Source organism: Bidens hawaiensis, unplaced genomic scaffold (assembly GCF_021521415.1).
Source record: "Bidens hawaiensis isolate Kalapana, Puna unplaced genomic scaffold, B.hawaiensis_p1.1 tig00074445_1, whole genome shotgun sequence".
In the NCBI taxonomy this organism is placed as follows: domain Eukaryota; kingdom Viridiplantae; phylum Streptophyta; class Magnoliopsida; order Asterales; family Asteraceae; genus Bidens; species Bidens hawaiensis.
In genome coordinates, this window is record NW_027502904.1 from 1 (window position 1) to 22,211 (window position 22,211).

General features: G+C 36.0%; 1 pseudogene across 1 annotated transcript; it reads right to left on the reverse strand.

The window, feature by feature from the left end:
* Positions 1 to 15,459: 15,459 nt before the first annotated feature.
* LOC143606352 (plant intracellular Ras-group-related LRR protein 6-like) lies at positions 15,460 to 19,888 on the reverse strand (annotated as a pseudogene). Its single transcript, XR_013148737.1, has 3 exons — positions 19,638 to 19,888; positions 19,352 to 19,521; positions 15,460 to 16,168 (listed from the first exon to the last, which is right to left on the reverse strand). The product of XR_013148737.1 is annotated as a plant intracellular Ras-group-related LRR protein 6-like (transcript).
* Positions 19,889 to 22,211: the final 2,323 nt, after the last annotated feature.

Sequence of the window (22,211 nt, forward strand, 5' to 3'; positions counted from 1 at the left end):
AAATCATCAAAAATACTTATTCTCTCTCCTGATTCATTTTTTAATTAAATTTAATCTCAACCACATACTTCATACCATTTAATTAAATGTGTGGTCCAAAATTGAGTCATCAAAGTTGTTACAACTCATCAAGTTCTCAAAATATTCATCCCCTATATATGTAGGAATCTATACTATATAATAAACAAAGTTTTCTAAGTGCCACATGTCATCACCATGGTAATCCTTACAAAATTTTTCCTCCACTCTCTCATATTAAATACATTTTTCTTTCTTATTAATAAATTTTATTTCTATTTTTTATTTTTAATCTTTAATTTTTTTCTTTTTAATAATTGTTTCCTAATTTAAAAACTTAATACCAACAAAAATATATTCTTTTGTTTTATATAAATATATTGTATTAGTTATTAATATTAGGTTTTTATAATTAACTAATTTTAACGTTGATTTTGAATAATGATTCCAAAAATGAAGGTTTTAAATATATTATATTAATTAATTAATATTAAGGTTTATAAAAATTGGTATTATTGGATAAAGATAAAAGATTAATTTAAAATTTAAATTTCAATAAACTTTAACTTATTAAATATATATATGATATTTACTAAATTACATGTTTTTTTTCTTTCAAACCTTTAAAAGACAAATTCACTATTGATGTATGTGTTTACGTTAATTTATAACTGGTTAAAGTATCAAGCATGGTTCAGGTTGAAACATTTTATGATTAGAATGAGTTTCGGTCCACGGTTGGATTAAAAAAAGAGACATTTACAACTTTTTTTTTAAATTGATATTGAATCAGCCCATCATTTATGTTAAGTATATCATCATAAAATTCCACATTAATATTTAAACACTAGACTACATGTTTTGGTTTTTCAGAAGGATAAATCAACTTCTTACCTTAGAAATGAAAATGTTAGACATTAACACACTGTTAATCAGATGATAAATTACCATTGTATATCCTTCTATTATTAAAGATTTCAAATATATAGATTTCTTTAGTGAGCGAGATATACTTTGTAACATCGTGAAAATTTCAAGTTCAAAATGTCAACTTTCCAAAGTCTAGGGACCAAATATGTCAAGATCCAAACCCAAGGGTTAAAAATGAAAATTCTATTTTCCTGACCCATCGCGATACGCGATGGATCAGAAGAGAGACCCATCGAGTATCGCGATGGGTTGTCTGACAGCGAGACGTGTGGCCTGTCACGTGGCACACCGTTCGCCACGTGTCCCGCCACACGTGGCACGTTGCGACACGTGGCGGGTCGCCCACCACGTGTCTACACGTAGCACACCGTCTGCCACGTGGCGAAACATGGCAGACCTATATGGTGACTGGCCTGGCCTACGTCGCGATACGCGACGGGTGACCAGGAGGCCATCACGTATCGCGATGGGCTCCAAAATTTTGCCTATAAATAGCAAGTCCGGGATCTCAAAAATCTCATCCCAAATCAAGCTTTCCTCTCTCTCTCTAACATCTCTCTAAGATCCAACAATCATATTATCGATCCACCTCGAAAAGCGTGCCCCGATTCCTTGTTTTCCATGTTCGTTTCCTCGAAGTTCGTGCCAATATCCACCGATGTATCAACCAAGAAGGCATTTGTTATATTTCGACACCATGGAGATTAGTCTCGTAAGGTGTGCCGACAAGTGGTGAAAGATTGGTGATTTTCGTTTGGCGTGCCAAGGAACGAGTAACTAGATGAAGGGTTGATCGAGAAGGAAAAGAAGGTGAAGCGGAGTTGGAGTGCTGCTTGAGTAATTAGGGTTTCCATAAGCCAACAAAGGTAGGCGTAACGCCGATGAAAATAATAAAATATTATAAAAGGCTTAAACCTTAAAGTCAAGGTTATACTCGATACCTCGATAAAAGAAAAGAAAATATAACAAAGAAAGAATAAAGATAGAATTATGAATATCGATAAATATATATATATATGTGTGTGTGTGTGTGAGTATATATATGTTCTTTGTTATGAAAATATTATTTAAGTAATAATAACTATTCTTAAATAATAAAGAAAATAAAAGAATACGTTTCTTAGAGAAGAAGAAATGTAGGGTTTTATAAATAAACTAAAGGTTTATAAATTACTTCTAAACTAAATGTTTAAAGGTAAAAGAGATTTATGAACTAAAGGTTCATCGGGGTAAAGATTATAAAATAAGACTAAAGGTCTTAAGCCGGATTGTATATCCGACTAACAAATGTTTATACTCGTACTATAGGTGCGAGATAACAAGGGAAATACCCTCGGACGGTGTTTGAAGCCGATCCCAAATTGAAAAGGTGAATACGCCTCCAAACTTTACAAACTGATTTTCAAACGAGTCAATTGTGTTATATGAAAATAATTTACAAGGGACTATGTGTTCCTAACACCGTTATAAATAAGAGTATAAGCCTAGCCCTCAGGCTGTAGTATACGTTTGTCTGGATCCTTACATATGTGGTATTACGCGGTGGGCACATCGCATCACACCTAGTCGTAGGACGCTTTCCTGCGGGGAGCACGACCATGTGTATACATACAGGTACTTAAATAAGTCGAACGCTGCGGTGTTTGCTGAGGTATTTAGTGTAGAGGCTCGAATTTATAATTGTTTTGTTTTAGATTTGTTATTCCTAAGCCACGATGGACCGAGGCAGGCGTAGTCTCGAGGGTAATAAAGTAAAAGAAAATATTTTAGCGTCAGCATATTCACCAGCAATCGATGCTGACGTATTTTATTTACATTTTGCAGGTAATCAAAGTTAGCGCTTGATGAACGAAGAAGCTTAAGATATCCGATGGCTCGGATATTTTTGTATAAACTTATAAATATTAAAATGGTGGTTTTTAAATAACAAGTAATACTTTTGATATAACTTAAACGAGTATTTTATAATCCCGTCTTTTGTTAAGTAAATATTATAAATTAAATCCACAAGTTTTAAAAGACTTCCGCTTAAACATGTAACTCTGATTTATTTACAATTGTGGTACCAACTGTTGGTCATACTCCTAGGCCTTAGAAGGGGTGTGACAAGTTGGTATCAGAGCCATTAATCTTAGCAAATTAGGTATTACAAGATAATACCTAAGCTTCGATCCAAGTATCAGCAATTACTTGTTTTATTTGAAATAGGGATAAGATAGGTTGGTAAACCTTTTCTTTCCCTCCTCACTCTAAACCACCTAAAATGTTAGATGTCGTTCAAGAGCATGATGGGGAACTATGTACGCAAGGCTAAGGAGGCAAGGATAATATATGTGAAGATTATTATGAAGCATTTTTCGATCAAGATGTGGAACATGACTTAACCAAACCATTTCAATACCCCGGAACCGAACATTACCCAATTAACCTACCTGATAGTCCGCCCATGACAAGAAATGAACCCCAAAGGCATTCAAGCTATCACCTACCAACAATACCCATGTACCATCCCTCCGAAGTTCCCACTTATCACCCATCAGAGATCCCTACATATCAACCATCGAAGATACCACCGTATTACTCAACTGGAGTTCCAACTTACCTACCATCAAATCCTCACCCATCATATGCCTTCCTCTCCAATCGACCAATCAAGGAGGAACCAAGATATCCCTCATCTGACTGGATGCAATGCCATTCCGATCAGCGAAGATGGCATACTGGAAGCTCTGCTTTCAATTCTGTTGACTCCCACCCCAACAATGGTGAAGGACCATCCCGCAAACTCAAGATGAGAGTAATGATGCCGTATGAAAGTTTCCGAATGCCCCCGATTGTGAAGGAGTCTGCTCAACTGATGGTAGAAAAGGAACCTGAGGAAGACGAGGACCCTGAAGAAGAAGAGGATCTTGAGGAAGAATCTGAGGAAGAACGGAAGAAGAATATCCTGATAATCTCAATGAAGTGTCAACTCCAATGGATGAATCACTCTCTTCTCAAAACCCAAGCTATGGTTCTGTCGATCCTTATGTGCAATACCTCGAGAAACTCAAGAACCAAGTTTCATCAAGTTTTCCACCTTTTCAAGGCACGATCCCGACGGTAGAAGAGCAAGCCAACGAAATTCGAGAACAAAACGAAGCTGCCGAAGCTTTCTTCCATTACTCATCCGATGTGACCGCATCTCCATATTCAGAACCGAAGAATCATTATGACATGGTGATGATGGGTTACCGCGACCCACCTCCAAGATACGGATACCCCAACGAAATCCCACAGTCACAGGAGGAACACTTGGACCGTGCCTTACATGAGACGGATGACTTCAGGAAGAAGATAGCCAATTATGGGAAGAAAAAGAAGAAGATAGGAGAGATGCTTTTCCATGCAACAAGTTAATCAAGGTGGTGAGAAAGTTTATGAAATACTGAAGAGATGATGATGAAGGATGTGATATGGAAGTAGTGTATGTTAATGTAATTTTATGTGTTATGTGAAAAATGTGTAATAAAGAACGTTGAGACGTTCTTAAGTAAAAGATAGGTTTATCAATATATATATATATATATATATATATATATATATCATTATGAAATAAAATGTTATGTTGAGAAAAGAAATTTGTAAAATTTCAGATATAAAGAAATATCGAAAAGAAAAAGAATAATGTCTCAACACAGTAACAACATAGAGAACGCACGTAAAGAAGAGGTGATAAGAAAAGAAAAAGGAAAAGGTCCTGAAAACAAACAAGATGAACCAATCCCTGTTAAGTGTATGAGTCAAATACAAAGAATGATTAAAGAAGCAGTTAGGGAAGAATCTATGGCTAGATCTCAATCAAAACATTCCAAACATTCTCAATATGTTAATCTTTCCCATAAATCCGTTAAATCTCGACCTAAACCATCTCATGTAGAAGAAAGTGTTCATGAGTCCAATGCTGATGATGGGGTTAGGCAAGAATTCAAGAAACTGAAAATAACCGGTTGTTCGTTCAAGGACTTCAAGTATTTTGGACCCAAAGAGTTTCATGGCGACAAAGGAGCCATTTCGACCGTGAGGTGGTTAGAAGAGATGGAGTCGATAGTTATTATAAGCAAATGTTCTGATCAAGAGAAGATTCAATACTCAGCCCAGATGTTCAAAGGTGAAGTGTTAGAGTGATGGAACATGATGATCATGAGCAAAGGACGATAGACATTGTATAATCTTTCATGGGATGAATTCAAGGAAATGCTGATGGCGAAGTTCTGTCCAATGCACGAAACCGAACAAATTCAAACCAAATTCTGAACCATAAAGTTGTAGGAACAAATCTTCGCGAGTACAATACCAAATTCCATGAATATTGTTGTTTAGTTCCCCAGCTGGTTAACCCTCAGTCCAGCAAAGTCACACGTTATATATGGGGATTGTCGCGGGAATTCCGCGACATGGTGAGGTCACACTTGCCACAAACCGCCGACTTCGCAATGGAATTGGCTGGTTATCTGATGGGCGGAATAATCCGCAACAAGGAGGAAGATAAAAAGGTCGTGTCATCTAACGACCAAAGAAGGACTGGAGGAAGCGCCCGATTCAAGGGCAAAGGCGTAAACCAACATCAAACTCGATTCAATTCTAATGCCACGTCGTGCAAAACATGCAAAAGATACCACAAGGGTCGATGTAACTTCACTCCATCCTGTGAATCATGCAATCGACCTGGCCACGCAACGGCCAACTGTTGGAAGAAAAAGATGACCTGCTACAATTGCAAGGAGATGGGGCATTTAAGCTTCGAGTGTCCCAAGAATAAATCGGCGACAGGTGGTGCGGGTGGAAGTAGTCAAAACAAGAAAGGAAACGCAAGAGTCTTCGTACTCGACACAAAACAAGCTGCTGACATGCCGGAAACCATCACCGGTACGTTCTAGTCAACGACACCTACGCTAGAGTTTTGTTTGATTCGGGTACCAATTTAAGTTTTATAGATTATAACTTTTCTAGTCTATTAAACGAACCTTTAACAAAGTTAAATAAAACTCTAATCGTCGAGACTGCTAGTGGCGAAATCATTAAAATCTTCGAAGCCCTTGAAAACGGAAAAATTCTCTTAGCTGGTTATATTCTGCATATTCATTTGTTGCCTATGACCCTTGCTGGTTTTGATATTGTACTTGGTATGGATTGGTTATCCAACAACCATGCTCGTATCATTTTCAATAGCAAAACCGTCGAACTTCAAGCCCCTGATAAACGAACAATACGAATTGAATGGGACAAAGACGCTGGCCATGTTAGCATAATTTCAATGATTTGGGCTAACAAATGTTTGAATCAAGGATGCTTAGCATTCATGGCCTACGTCACTGATGAATCCAAGCCAAAGGATATAAATGACGTACCTGTCGTCTCCGACTTTTCTGATGTCTTTCCTGATGAACTTCCTGGAATCCCTCCTGATCGTGAAGTAGAGTTTAGGATCGATCTTATTCCCGGTACTGTTCCGATCGCTAAAGCTCCTTACCGTCTCACTCCAACAGAAATGAAGGAATTAAAGAAACAACTCGACGAACTTCTTGAGAAAGGCTTCATGCGACCGAGTTCATCGCCATGGGGAGCGCCAATTCTATTTGTCAAGAAGGATGGATCCATGCGTATGTGTATCGATTATCGTGCGTTAAACAAAGTCACAATCAAGAACCGCTATCCACTTCCTCGAATCGATGATCTTTTTGACCAACTCCAAGGTGCCAGTTTCTTTTCTAAAATCGATCTCCGTTCTGGTTACCATCAACTCCAAGTCCAATCCGAGGATATCCCGAAAACTGCTTTCCGAATAAGGTTTGGCCATTATGAGTTCACTGTCATGCCGTTTGGACTTACTAATGCGCCAGTTGTGTTCATGGACATGAAGAATCGAATCTGCAAGCCTTACTTGGATAAATTTGTTATCGTATTCATCAACGACATACTTATTTATTCTAAGTCTAAGGATAATCATGAAAACCATCTCCGAACCTTACTTGAAATACTTAGAGCCGAGAAGTTGTACGCTAAGTTCTCAAAATGCGAGTTCTGGTTGCACGAAGTAAAATTTCTTGGGCATGTCATAAATGTGAATGTATTCAAGTCGATCCCGCAAAAATCGAAGCTATCTCGAAATGGGTTTCAAAGTCGCCAACCAAGATTCGAAGTTTCTTGGGATTGGCCGGCTATTACCGAAGGTTCATTGAAAATTTCTCTCGTATAGCCGTTCCCCTAACTTCTTTAACTCGCAAAAGCATCAAGTATGAATGGGGAATAAAATAACAAGAGGCATTTGATATACTCAAACAAAAACTCACCCAAGCACCTATACTAGCCTTGCCATAAGGTACTGAGGATTTTGTTGTCTTTAGTGACGCGTCTCATTTCGGCTTGGGATGTGTACTAATGCTACGCAAGAAAGTAATCGCTTATGCCTCTCTTCAACTCAAGGTGCACGAAAAGAACTATACAAGTCACGATCTAGAGTTAGGCGCCATAATCTTTGCACTTAAGATATGGAGGCACTATCTCTATGGAGTAAGATTTATCGTGTATACCGATCATAAGAGCTTAAAACATATCTTCGATCAAAAAGAGCTTAATATGAGCCAACGACGCTGGATGGAAACTCTAAACGACTATGACTACGAAATTGTCTATCACAAATGTAAGGCCAACGTTGTGGCTGACGCCTTGAGTCGTAAAGAACATGAAAAGCCAAAAAGAGTCTGATCATTGCTGCTAGAAATCTAAGTCGATCTTTTCGAGCAAATCAAATCTGCCCAAACTCAAGCGATCAATGAAAATCAAATCTCTGACAAAAAACGTAACGGCACCATTGACTCACTAGTCAAGGGTGACGATGGTATCCTTAGACTCGGTAATAGGATATGGATACCAATCGTTGGGGACTTGCATGAGAAAATTATGAACGAAGCTCATAAGTCCAAGTACATGATGCACCCCGGTAGTGACAAAATGTACCAAAATCTTAGACCAAACTACTGGTGGAATGGGATGATAAAGGACATTGCTTCGCATGTGGCGAAATGTTTAACTTGTTTGAAAGTCAAGGCTGAACACCAAAAGCCTTCAGGATTGCTTCAGCAACCCGAACTTCCCGTATGGAAGTGGGAGTCAATAACTATGGATTTTATCACAAAACTCCTGAAGACGACTCGGCAACATAATGCTATTTGGGTTATTGTAGATCGATTTACAAAATCTGCACATTTCATACCGATCAATGAATCGTACTCAATGGATAGACTAGCGCGTATTTATGTGAATAACATCGTTGCTTTGCATGGAGTACCATTATCTATAATTTCTGATCAAGACAGTCGTTTTACGTCTCACTTCTTGAAAAGCTTCCAACAAGCCTTAGGTACTAAACTAAACCTTAGCACCGCTTATCATCCACAAACTGATGGGCAAAGCGAAAGGACGATCCAAACGTTGGAAGACATGCTCCGCGCTTGTGTGATTGACTTAGGTGGAAGTTGGGATGATCACTTACCCCTAATGGAGTTCCCGTACAACAATAGCTATCACACAAGTATTCAAGCTGCACCATTCGAGGCGTTATATGGTCGTAAATGTAGAAAGCCCTTGTGTTGGTCTGAAACCGGAGACAATCAATTATCTGGACCCGAGATAGTCCAAGAAACCACCGACAAGATTATTCAAATCCGAGAACGACTTAAGACGGCACATGATCGCCAAAAGAGTTACGCCGATGTCCGTCGTAAGCCATTAGAATTTAATATTGGTGAGAAGGTTCTTTTGAAAGTCTCGCCCTGGAGAGGCGTTATTCGCTTCAGAAAGAAAGGAAAACTAAGTCCTCGATTCGTTGGACCCTTCGAGGTACTCGAACGGATTGGTACTGTTGCATACCATTTGCGACTGCCCGAGGAAATGCAAGGGATACACAACGTATTCCATATCTCAAATCTGCGAAATTGTTTGGCTGACGAATCTCTATCGATACCAATTCATGAAATTAATGAAAACATAAAATTTGTTGAAAAGCCAATTCAAATAGAAGATTTGAAAACAAAAAAAATTGAAAAAGACGAACATTGAAAATTGTTAAAGTAAAATGGGACTCACGAAGAGGACCCGAGTATACATGGGAACTCATATCCGAAATGAGAAGGAAATACCCCCATATATTCTAAAGAATGCAATATTAACGACGTGATTTATTTCAAGGTGGGGAGGATGTAACATCGTGAAAATTTCGATTTCAAAATGTCAACTTTCCAAAGTGTAAGGCCCCGTTACCGGTGCCTCACATTTGGACGTTGGATTTACTCATTCACATAGTTCTAGTCATCAGAGTTAATAAAAACATTCGCGGAATATAAAAACTTTCATAAACATTACGTTAATCCATAACTTATCTTAGAATAAACACCTTGTCTTTCAAAATAACATAATATTAAACATAAACGTCTTCTGATTCCAGCCTCTTATTCGATGCCACGTGTTCCCCTCAAGCAAGCTGTCTCATTCTACTCACCTGCGTGCATACTAAAAGTCAGCTACACTGAGTGAGTTCTATTTAATAACATAACGTACTTTACATACATACATACATACATACATACATACGTACTTTCATTCATAATTTCATAATTCAAATTCTAGTTTACTCTATTCTATTCTGCCCGGATATTATTAGGGTCCAGTCCCTTTTTCTGCCTTGGATATTATTAGGGTCCAGTCCCTTTTCTGCCTCGGAAGTTATCAGGGTCCGTTCCCATTTCTGCCTCGAGATTATTAAAGGGCTCGGTCCCTTTTCTACCTTAGATATTATTAGGGTCCAGTCCCTTTTCTACCTTTCTATCTCTTACATTCATAACATACATACATAACGTTACCATTTTACAGCATGTGCAATATCCGAAGATCGTTCACGTACCGACAAGCAATCGTTCTTACAATTCACATAATCACATAAGGCATACACTTATCACTTAGAATAAATGTATTAACAATCATATCGAGTATGCACACAGCCCCGATAACATAACAAGGAAATGGGGCTAGAAACTCACCTAAATGCGGTTACGTTCACCGTTAATAGTTATTCCTTTCTTGAGCTGTGCACGGCTAACTGTATAATATTTACATGTATCAATTAATTATCGCTACTCATATCGTATTTCTATCTCTATATAACCCACAACGAACGGGGGTCCGGGGGCAGCGCCCCTGGTAGCGGGGTTCTAGGGGCGGCAGCCCCTAGCGGGGTGCAAGGGGCAGAGCCCAACATTTTAAGTTATTTTCTAAGTTGGGCTTGCTTGTTAAGTTTAATATAATGGGCTAGTTTGTCTAAATTGGATATGGGCTTAAAATTTGTGGGCTTAGTTAAATCAAGCCCAACTGTCCAATATTGCATCTAGGCCCAACTAGGTTCAGGCCCAACAGAACTGGATGGCCGAAAACTCAAGGCAAAGAACCTTGATTTGACCGAAAACCTGTTCTGGCCGAGATCGCTGACCGAGAACCTGTGTTTTTGGCCGAGAACCCGTGTTTTCGGCCGAGAACCCTGACCGAGAACACATAGACCGAGAACCCGTTCTGGCCGAGAACCCCAGGAGGCCGAGATCTCGAGTCTGATGCTTCCAGTTCACATTTTTCTATCTTTTTCATTTCTTTCCTAGCCCAGTTAACGGCTAACCGTCCATAACATAAATTTTTAACCACTTTTTGCCATTTTCCCTAACCGTTACACCTAATTATTAATACATCACCTAGATCCCTAACCGTTTTAGGTGTAATGCTTAAACCTTTATGGGTTTAAAATGTTATAGGCTAGATCTAGTGTTTATTTATGAACCGTATGTTGCCATAAGCTCCTTAAGTTCATTTTAATTATCAAGTTTGAAACTTTATGATTGGTCTAGACCCGATCTAGTCTATGTTTAAGTTTCATGGCTAACCGTTCATGAAAACGTAAGCTTTAAGGTCAAGAACATACCTTTATACGGTTATTAGGTCACGACTTAGCTTGTTATGAAGTATTAATCTTGTATCTAGCTTGTATATTAAGGATCTATCAATACAAGGTTTGATTTTTGATCCTGGATCTTTGTTCTTGCTTGCGGCCGAAAAGGAAGGGTTTGTAAGTGTGTTATGGTGTATAGAGGGAATAAGATGGATAATATGGATGTAAATGGAAAGATTTAGGGTTTAAGGGGGTATTTATACTCCCTTAAGCCCATGGACCTAAGGCCCATCTTTCCTTTTTAATCCATAATTAATTCCATTTAATTAGCATACTTATCTTTCCCTTTTACCATTTTACTAGTTATTTAATAACTCAAGTAAACTTTTCCGTTCGAGTCAACATACATTATTATTAATATTTGAAATTTTGGGATGTTACACAAAGTTTAGGGACCAAATCTGTCAAGATCCAAACCCAAGGGTTAAAAATGAAAATTTTGTTTTTCTGACCCATCGCGATACGCAATGGATCAGAAGAGAGACCCATCGCGTATCGTGATGATTTTTCTGACAGCGAGACGCGTGGCCTGCCACGTGGCCACACGTGGCACACCGTTCGCCAAGTATCCCGCCACGTGGCCACACATGGCACGTCGCTCGCCACGTGTCTACACGTGGCACACCGTTTGCCACGTGGCGACACGTAGTAGACCTATATGGTGACTGGCCTGGCCTACATCGCGATACGCGACAGGTGACTAGGAGGCCATCGCAACATCTCTCTAAGATCCAACAATCATATTATCGATCCTCCTCGAAAAGCGTACCCCGATTCCTTGTTTTCCGTGTTCGTTTCCTCGAAGTTCGTGCAACTATCCACCGACGTATCAACCAAGAAGGCGTTTGTTATATTCCGACACCATGGCGATTAGTCTCGTAAGGCGTGCCGACAAATGGTGAAAGATTGGTGATTGTCGTTTGGCGTGCCAAGGAACGAGTAACGAGAAGAAGGGTTGATCGAGAAGGAAAAGAAGGTGAAGCGGCGTTGGAGTGTTGCTCGAGTAATTAGGGTTTCCATAAGCCAACAAAGGTAGGTGTAACGCCGATGAAAATAATAAAATGTTATAAAAGGCTTAAACCTTAAAGTCGAGGTTATACTCGATACCTCGATAAAAGAAAATAAAATATAACACAGAAAGAATAAAAGATAGAATTATGAATATCGATAAATATATATATGTGTGTATATATATATTCTTTGTTATGAAAATATTATTTAAGTAATAATAACTATTCTTAAATAATAAAGAAAATAAAAGAATACGTTTCTTAGAGAAGAAGAAATGTAGGGTTTTATAAATAAACTAAATGTTTATAAATTACTTATAAACTAAAGGTTTAAAGGTAAAAGAGATTTATGAACTAAAGGTTCATCGAGGTAAAGATTATAAAATAAGACTAAAGGTCTTAAGCTGGATTGTATATCCGACTAACAAGTGTTTATACTCGTCCTATAGGTGCGAGATAACACGGGAAAGACCCTCGGACGGTGTTTGAAGCCGATCCCAAATTGAAAAGATGAATACGCCCCCAAACTTTACAAACTGATTTTCAAACGAGTCAATTGTGTTATATGAAAATAATTTACAAGGGACTATGTGTTCCTAAAACCGTTATAAATAAGAGTATAAGCCTAGCCCTCAGGTTGTAGTATACGTTTGTCTGGATCCTTACATATGTGGTATTACGCGGTGGGCACATCGCACCACACCTGGTCGTAGGACGCTTTCCTGCGGGGAGCACGACCATGTGTATACATACAGGTACTTAACTAAGTCGAACGCTGCGGTGTTTGCTGAGGTATTTAGTGTAGAGACTCGAATTTTATAATTGTTTTGTTTTAGCTTTGTTATTCCTAAGCCACGATGGGTCGAGGCAGGCGTAGTCTCGAGGGGTAATAAAGTAAAAGAAAATATTTTAGCGTCATCATATTCACTAGCATTCGTTGCTGACGTATCTTATTTACATTTTGCAGGTAATCAAAGTTAGCGCTTGATGAACGAAGAAGCTCAAGATATCCGATGGCTCGGATCTTTTTGTATAAACTTATAAATATTAAAATGGTGGTTTGTAAATAACAAGTAATAATTTTGATATAACTTAAACGGGTATTTTATAATCCCGTCTTTTGTTAAGTAAATATTATAAATTAAATCCACAAGTTTTAAAAGACTTCCGCTTAAACACGTAACTCTGATTTATTTACAATTGTGGTACCAACTGTTGGTCATACTCCTAAGGCCTTAGAAGGGGTGTGACATAGTTGCATCAAAAATGAGGTCGTTCAAGAAATTAGCAAATGTTTGTTATCTATGTTTTCGGGAGATGAAAAATATTACCATTATTCATATGGTAACTATCATGCATTAAATGATACATTACAAGAAACTATTAGTTTCTTGATGTTTTAGATGGCCTGAATATCTAAGATTGTCAAGTCATAGGTTAGTACTGAAAGACGACGTTGAGGCAAAAATACATGTGAAAATAAAATACAATATGATAACCGTGTTATAGAAGCGAAAATCATATCCGGAAATAATACTGGAACTAACACTTTTATTCTTAAAAAGAAATTTTCTATACCTTTAGATAAAATGATTAATATATTTCATAGAATGAAATTTCAATTAGTTTTTGTTTTGCATTTAAGATTAATAAAAGTTAAGGTCAGTCAATATAGATGGTTGGTTTTTTTTTAACAAATTATTTTAACTCGTGGCTAGTTATGCGTTGCATTATCAAGAGTTAAAGACATAAACAGTGTGAAACTATTAAGTTTTGATATAGGAAGTAAAGTTACAAACAAAACTATCAATATTGTGTACAAAGAAATATTTAGAGATTATTAAAATTTCTAACTTTTTATTTTCATATTATGTAATGTGCAATTTACTTTACCGTACAATATCTTTCTATATATGTTGAACATTTATATTTGACATTATGTTATTATTTAAAAAAAATTATTTATTTCAACCCGTATGCTACACGGGTAACTAACCTAGTATATATATATATATATGTGTGTGTGTGTGTGTGTGTGAGAGAGAGATAACAACTCGCTTAATAACCCAAATCTTTGTTCATTATAAAGACTCATTTTCGTCTTAGTTTTTATGACTTTATATGTATATATTAATTTATTAAATATACAATTTTACTAATGTAAAGAATGCAAACATAAAATAATAATAATAATAATAATAATAAAAGATTGAAACCCTAAACGACTACAAATCCATTTTAAGCCGATTAATAACCGTTGTGTCATGTTTCATTAACTTATACTCTCTAGTTACTTATAGCATTTACAAATTCATTGATAGTAAATTAACTAATAATATTTTAAATTAAAATTTTGCTTAAACCCTATTCATCGTAAGCCTTATAATTATTTCGTTATAAATAATTTATATTATCGTTAACAATTAGGAACTTCCGACGACGTTTCCTGAGGGTTCTTCTTAACTTCTTATCGCCTTCTCGTCTTCGATAATCCACACGTTAAGGTGAGTTTACATATCCCCATTTTTTCATCATTTAAGTTTGGGGGTGGCATATATACTCAATTTAAATTACTCATTTTTATTTCCACACCTATTCAAAACACAATTCAATATATGTTTTTGTGTGATTATTGCATGCTCTATGATAATGCTCTATGTGCTTAATTGTTTATTTGATACTTGGTGGTTGGTATCTCATCCTCATCTATCCTCATCTAGTATGATCATACATTTACCCAAATACTTTGATTTCGTATCAATAAGAACGGGTCCACATCTATTTAGTTGATACATTTTCATGAGAAATACTCATCATTTACATATGAATTGTGATTTATCTCTATATATATAAAACTAAACCTTATGTATTCTCACCAACATTCGTGTTCACAAACTCTAGTTCCATACATGTTACAGGTACAAGTAATTGATATTATTTAAGATTGAAGATAATAGTTTGACTTTGGGATATCTATTCGTATTACACAAAAGAACAATTTATTTGATTTAATTATTGTAATTTGTGTACTTGATTTGATGCTAATGAAATTAAATAATAATTGTCACATTAATTAGTGTCTTTTGAGTTATTGTCCAATCAATACTTTATGCCTCGTCATATTCCTTCACCTTTGATCGGGGTGTGACATTAAATTCCTTCTTTCCATTTGATTCAAGGGTAACTTTGAAATTTTGAAAAAGTGCTCAACTTTTAATATCCATATTTGTAAACCGGCAGGTCGTGACTCTATGCACAAGCTAACTACCTATACGACAAACCAACTTAGAAAGTTTCACAGCATCTTTACATACTTCACCGTCTCCACATTTTGCATATCTTATATTTCATATGTTACACATCACCATCTTCACAGTTTTTATATTAAGGTTATTGACACCTACGAGATAAATAAGAAAAGGAGAAAAGTAACACACCCAAGCACATGCATACCATGTCCCCTACACATAATTCAGTCTTATATCTTACAAACAATCACAACGTTCTTGATCATCTTGTAAAATGACTTTTCGGCGAAAAAAGTCTACGCAGCGAGAACATGCCCATGTACCTCGGCGAAGCAAGCCCGTCAATCGTCCTATAGTTCGGGATCAAGTAACCTTCTCGCTCGGGCGTCATTTTAACCCCATTAAACGTCCCGTATTTCTTCAATTTCCCGATCCACGACGTCTTCTTGGGTGAGTTTTGATGAGCTCCAGTCATCTTCTCACTCATATACTCCTTGATCGCCTGCACACCTTTCTCAACCACCATCGGTGGCGGAGACACCAGTGGGTTCCCCTCAACACTGAGCTTCTGGAGCCTTTTCAAGCACCCGATGGAGTCCGGTAAGGCGGTTATTTTGTTGTAGCTTATGTCAAGCTCAACAAGGGAGATTAGGAGGCCAATGGAGTATGGTAATTTGTCAAGGTATTGGAAGTTTTGGCTGACATTAAGTACTTCAAGGTTGATAAGGTTTTCGAGGTCGTTTGGGAGCGATCGGAGGCGGTTGAGACGGACGTCAAGGTGGCGGAGATTGGTGAGGTGAGAGGTGGATGGTGGGAGGAAGATGAGTTTGTTGGAGTTGACCGAGAGTTTCTTGATGTTGACCAGCTCAAACCCGATGGTGTCCGGTAGTGTTGTCAGCTGATTGAAATTTGCATTTAAATCTTCCAGAGCCCTGAAAGTTAATTGCATGTAAATGTTTTACGTGAGAGTATTTACACCTTCCCTCAATTCTATGAACATTGAATAAATTTTTAGGTCATATAGTTAACATTAAATAAATATATAAGAAAAACTTATATGTGATATATATAAAATAAGTACAATCTTATTCTAATAAATAAATAACAAAGAAAAAGATTAAAGTTGAAAAAAAAAGTATATTCAGACATTAAAATACTTATTATCATAATAAGTAAATTATTGAATTAGCAAAGATTATTTAAAGTAGAGAGAAATATATGTGATTGGACAACAACTTTAATCTGGAAAGCAATATAATTAATACATTCAAGTTTAGTCAAACTCAATATTTATTCCTATTTTAATATTATATCGAAGGAGCCCTTTTCCTCGTCCGTTTTAAAATTAAATTTATGAAGATATTGAAAACATGTTTAAGGAGAATATTATAGTAAGTGATGAGCTGTTAACCGTTTGTTTAGATCGTGCCATGATCAATTTTTTATTCATGCCTTACAAGACTTTAAAGATTAATGGCAAATATATACACAAATATAATAGAACATGTTCTTGAGACTGGTTTTCTGATCATATATGGTAATTTGCAATCTGAAACTCGACTTATTTTTACACTGTGAATATATAGAAAACATGTAATACTTTCAAAAGTTTATTATAAACATTATTGAAAGTTGCATGTGAAATTTATCTGAAAGAAAATAAGATCAATATTATAAGTAGTTGAAAATTTACTTGAATGTTTTGGTGTGTTATATATCTACTTCCCTTAGATGCAGTGACGGATCCAGGATTTTTTTTCAGTGGGTTCACATTGTTTTAAATGTTCCAATTTATAGAACCGAACATGAAAAGTTTCGGGTCGATTCGACGATTCGGGTCGGGTAAGGTATGTCACATAATAAAAGTATGATACAATAATAAAAAAAATGCATCGTCATTAGATATTAGAAATACTTACAAGTAAGGCTTGTGTTTTGAGATATGACAATGGGTCGGGTTTGAGACGAGTTTGGGTATTCCCGACCCCATACCCTATTATTAAAGCCCATCCCATTCCCCACAGATAACTCATCGGGTATTTATCGAGTATACTCACAGGTTCCGGGTTGACTCGTTAATTTATTAAATATGCCCCTTGGATATGCTCGACTCAAAACCTATAGAGTATCTATCAAGATCCATGTTTGATGGACAAACTTTGTCTTCAATATAATGGTTAAGCTTCAACATTCAAATACAAATTATACATGTATCCTTAATCTGATACAAGGATAGATAACAAATTTTCTTAAAAAGGCTAGATAGATGGCTTTACCACTTACCTAGGCATAGGTTATAAAAAGATACATGAAAACTATTAAAGTTCCAAGCTGCGTTGGTTGACCTACCTGCACAACCTTATCGTTTTAACAGTGCAGTGTGTACATTGAAGGTCTATGTGTTTATAAAAAGGGAAAACAAAAATGCTAAAATAGAGAATCGAACCCAGGTTTTCACCATATAAAATCAACGTTCATACCACCAGACCATAGTTTTAATTTGATTATGTGTTCACTCACAAGTTATATATGGGTTCACTCTCATATTTTATATAGATGATTTATATAAAATCCGATACTCAATGGGTTCCCGTGAACCCGCACCTATGTGCGTAGATCCGCCCCTGCTTAGATGTCAAGGATCCGAGTCATGTTTTGGACATTGATGTTGGATAATTTTTTTATTTTTTTTAAGTTTAAAACCTTACTTTTAAAAGTAATTTAATACGGAGTACAAAATTTGTATCAAATTCAGTGAAATAATTAAATTAATTATAGGATGATAATAAAAATTACCTTTTTTTAACGTAAAATTAGGGCAATATCCAATCATTTAAAACATAATTTGATATGATCGATGGTCTGTTTGTAATCTTAACCAGACCAACATGTACATAAAAGTCTTAATATTAAGGGATATTGGTTTTTAATACTCCTAACTTTTTCTCATTGGTAGATAGCACTCCCAACATTTGATTAGCCTACCACTCCCAACTTTCAGCATATTTTCTTATATCACTCCCCGTCTAAAGGAACACTAACCGTGTTAATGTTTTGGACTAAAAATGTCATTCAAATGAGTTGAGGGGGTAAAACGGAAATTTTATTTTTAACACACATAAGCTACCAGAGAGAGAAAGAGATTGGTCGATGAGAGGGGGAAATATGGTCTGCCATGTTTTCCGGTGACGATCTGGCCTGGCTTCCTGTTCTTCGACGAACTCCGAATACAACGACAAGACGGGGACGGTGGTAATTGTACAACCTCAACAACCTCCATTTCCGGTGACCTCATTTTTTCCGACGACCTCGTTTTTTCCGGCTATCTTGTCTTTCAGAAAATGGGGCGGGGGTGCGGTTTTGGGGCGGTGGGCGGTGAAATGATGGTTATGGTGTTCGCCGGAAACCTGCAACTCGTTTTCCGGCAAGTAAAGGATTACTTCGAATTGATATGTTGTAGATGGGTTTGTGTTGAACCAGAGGTGTAGTGGTGGTGGTAACATGAGAATGGAGTGGTGATGCTTGATCTAGGGTTGGTTGGAGGCAATTTGGTATATGTTAAACAATTTAATTTTCTTTTCACCCCCTCAACTAATTTGAGTGACGTTTTTAGTCCAAAACATTAACGAGGTTAGTGTTCATTTAGACGGGGAGTGGTACAGGAAAATAGGGTGAAAGTTGGGAGTGTTATCTACCAATGAGGATAAGTTGAGAGTATTAAAAACCAATATTCCTAATATTAATCACAAATTTATTTTCATTCATTTGCTATAAACTAATATTTATAGGATGATATATAAAACAATTACACTTTTAAAAGTATCTGGTGAAAGAAAGTCCAACCGAGTTTTAATAATTAATATGTAACATTATGAAACATAATTTGATATGGTGATCTTTTTGTAACCCACACATGAGCAAGTACGGAAAACTTTTTATACTATTTACAGGTTTATTAGAATATTCAATTAGAAAACAAACAAATTAGGTATTTTAATAATTAAAAGCATTTAAATCCATTAATTTTGTATAAAAGCAAAAACAGCTCAATTAAATTAAATTAAATTAAATTAAGGAAGAACTGATGAAGAAGAATAAGAAAATAATTAAGTAACCTGCAATTTTCAATGGTTTTTGGGAGTGACTCAAGATGATTGCCAGAAACATTGAGAGTCTTGAGCTTTGACAAACAACCAATTGAATTTGGCAGAGTTTTTAGTTGATTTGAATGAACATCCAACACCACCATATTTAGCAGTCTCGCCGCTAACGACTCCGGTATCACCTGTAAATTGTTAAGTTACATATATATATATATATAATCTAATTTGAAACACATGCATATATATATATTATGAAACTTTATAGAAAAAAAAAACATTTGTATAAATATTGAAGTACCTGGAGGTTGTTATTGGAGATATCCAAAACATGAATGATGGCTAAATTATAATTAGATGAGATAGGTAGGGTGTCTAAAGACATGGCACTCAAATCCACAACTTCATGCATTTCTGCATGATCTTCTGCACCCATGGTAATTTTATGGGAAATTGATGATGATAAAGAGGTCGGAACCTTTTTATAATAAGGCTTTCTTCTTGACTTTGAATATCAACCTTCATCATCATCATTTGCTCTCCATTCATCATCATATTATATTTATTTATTTATTTATTATCTTATCTTTTCCAAAACACACACATATATGATTATATGTCTATATTTTTAGATCATCATCATCGTACTCAGTATATCCCACCAATAGTAAAGCTATGGTAGGGTCTGAGGAGGGTAAGATGTAGACAACCTTACCTCAACCCCATAGGGATAGAGAGGCTGCTTCCGGTGAGACCCCCGGCTCGATAGTAGTTTTGCATCAAGCCTTGGACATAAGACACATAAGACACAATCATCGGGACACCGGCTGATTGGTGCATGTACCGTTGTCTTTCGGCTATCAACGCCACCACATGATGCATGATTAACCTTCCGCAACTTTTAACGTTATTTTCACGAGATTAGTAAAATAACGTCAAAATTAGTGCAATTTTACTTTTGCCTACCCAAGGGTTCACACATATATACATTATATGTGCGCACCGCAAGCAGGGCGTAGTCTATATGTCTAGATATATAAATAAATATCTTTGTGTAGAGCACACCAATTTTCAAGATTCAAGACACCCAATTTATGGGTCGTTAAGATGATTTGGATGTGAATATAAGGGGATGAGTGAAAGGGAAATGGAGAAATTAGAGTGGAAATTGAAAGAGAGACATTTGACTTTTGTGTTGAAGAAAATGAAAACTGAAATTGAAATCAGTTTATTTATTTATTTATATTTATTTAGTAGGTGGAAAGGTACAATAGGCCGTATATTACGTCATCGAATGGTTGACTTTTTTACACACAAGAAAATCACATTTTCAATAATGTATTTGAGGAAAATAGTTTTATCAAATAATTTATGAGTTTAATGGTTATGACATGTATACATGACAGTTTGGCTCGATCTTTTAAATACCTAGGGTGCTTTGGGTTTTCCTCAAATTCGTGTAAAATTAAACGCGAGTTGGATCGGAACATTGCTAGGGTATGGGCATTAGATTGATTTTTAAGTTATGAACCTAGATATGAAGTCAAGAATTTTTATAGTCATACAGTTGAATTTTGAATTTTGGACAGTTTAGGGTAAAAAGATGGTGTCGCAATCCTCAAATGAAGTGCTCTTACGTAGTTTGAGATTCGAATGAGATGTCTCGTACCATTAGATGGTAAGGTGACATCATATCAGTAAACAATGAATGGTAGCAGAGTGTTTAGAACATTCACACTTCATCCCTCATTCTCAACTCACCTTTATATTCTGACGAAATATCTTAAAGATTCACTCTATCTCATCCCTCTTCCCAATACCCTAACCCAGTGGAAGAGCCACAACCAAGAGACCGGGTTCGTCCAAACGCAATCTTTTTTCTGTTTTATCTATAGCCTACAATATTGTATTAACAATTAAACATATTCTCTTTTGACAAACGAACACATTATTATTTAGAAAAGGTATTCGTACCCATTGATTATGAAAAAAATTGTTAAAAGTTTTTTTAGTAGTTAACTTTTTTTATAAAATATAAAAATTGCTAAATAATAACTAAAAATGGGCCAATAAGACAATCACCCATATATAGATTAATATAAAAGGCTGAAAATATTTATAGATTAATATGTCGTATCTTTTTTAATTAAAATAACTTTGTACTTTATTATATGTTGGCGGTGTATTTTTGTTATGATAGTGATATTGTATTTTATTTATCTAACCCAACCCGCCCATGTCCGATATTGAAAAATCTCTAACCCATAGGAAAAAAAACTAACCTCATATTTTTGTGAAAAAACAAATTCATCCTTAGGGCTGTTCAAACTGCTCGACGCCCATTCGTCGCCCGCTTGAAAAGTGCTTGTTCGATTTCCTCTCAATTTGGAAATGAGCCGATCGGATTGGTTCGATTTGAAAACAAGCCAAGCACGAGCAAAGCTTGGCTCGGTTCGGTTCGGTTTGTTTTGCTCAATTATTTTTTTACTTTAAAATTTATGTATATGATATGTATTTATATAAAAATATACAAAATTTTACGGATTTTTAAATTTCCCACTTTTGTGTTGACTTTAGAGTTTAATTTTAAACTCTTGACACTTGTTCAATACTCCCACAATTTCACTTTTCCATAAACTTTCCTGTCATTCTGCCGTTCAGTACATCGATTATACATTTGGAAAACTAGCTACTGGTTCTCGTCACACTTGATATACGAACTATTTTTTCTATTGTTAAGAGAAAATATCAATCAGGTATCTTCGTTGAACTTATTATGTATGTTCTATTGCTAACTTTGAGTTTTATACATTTTAGAGTTGTAACTTTATACATTTTTTTTAGTTGAAAGTTTGAATTAATTACATTTTGGAGT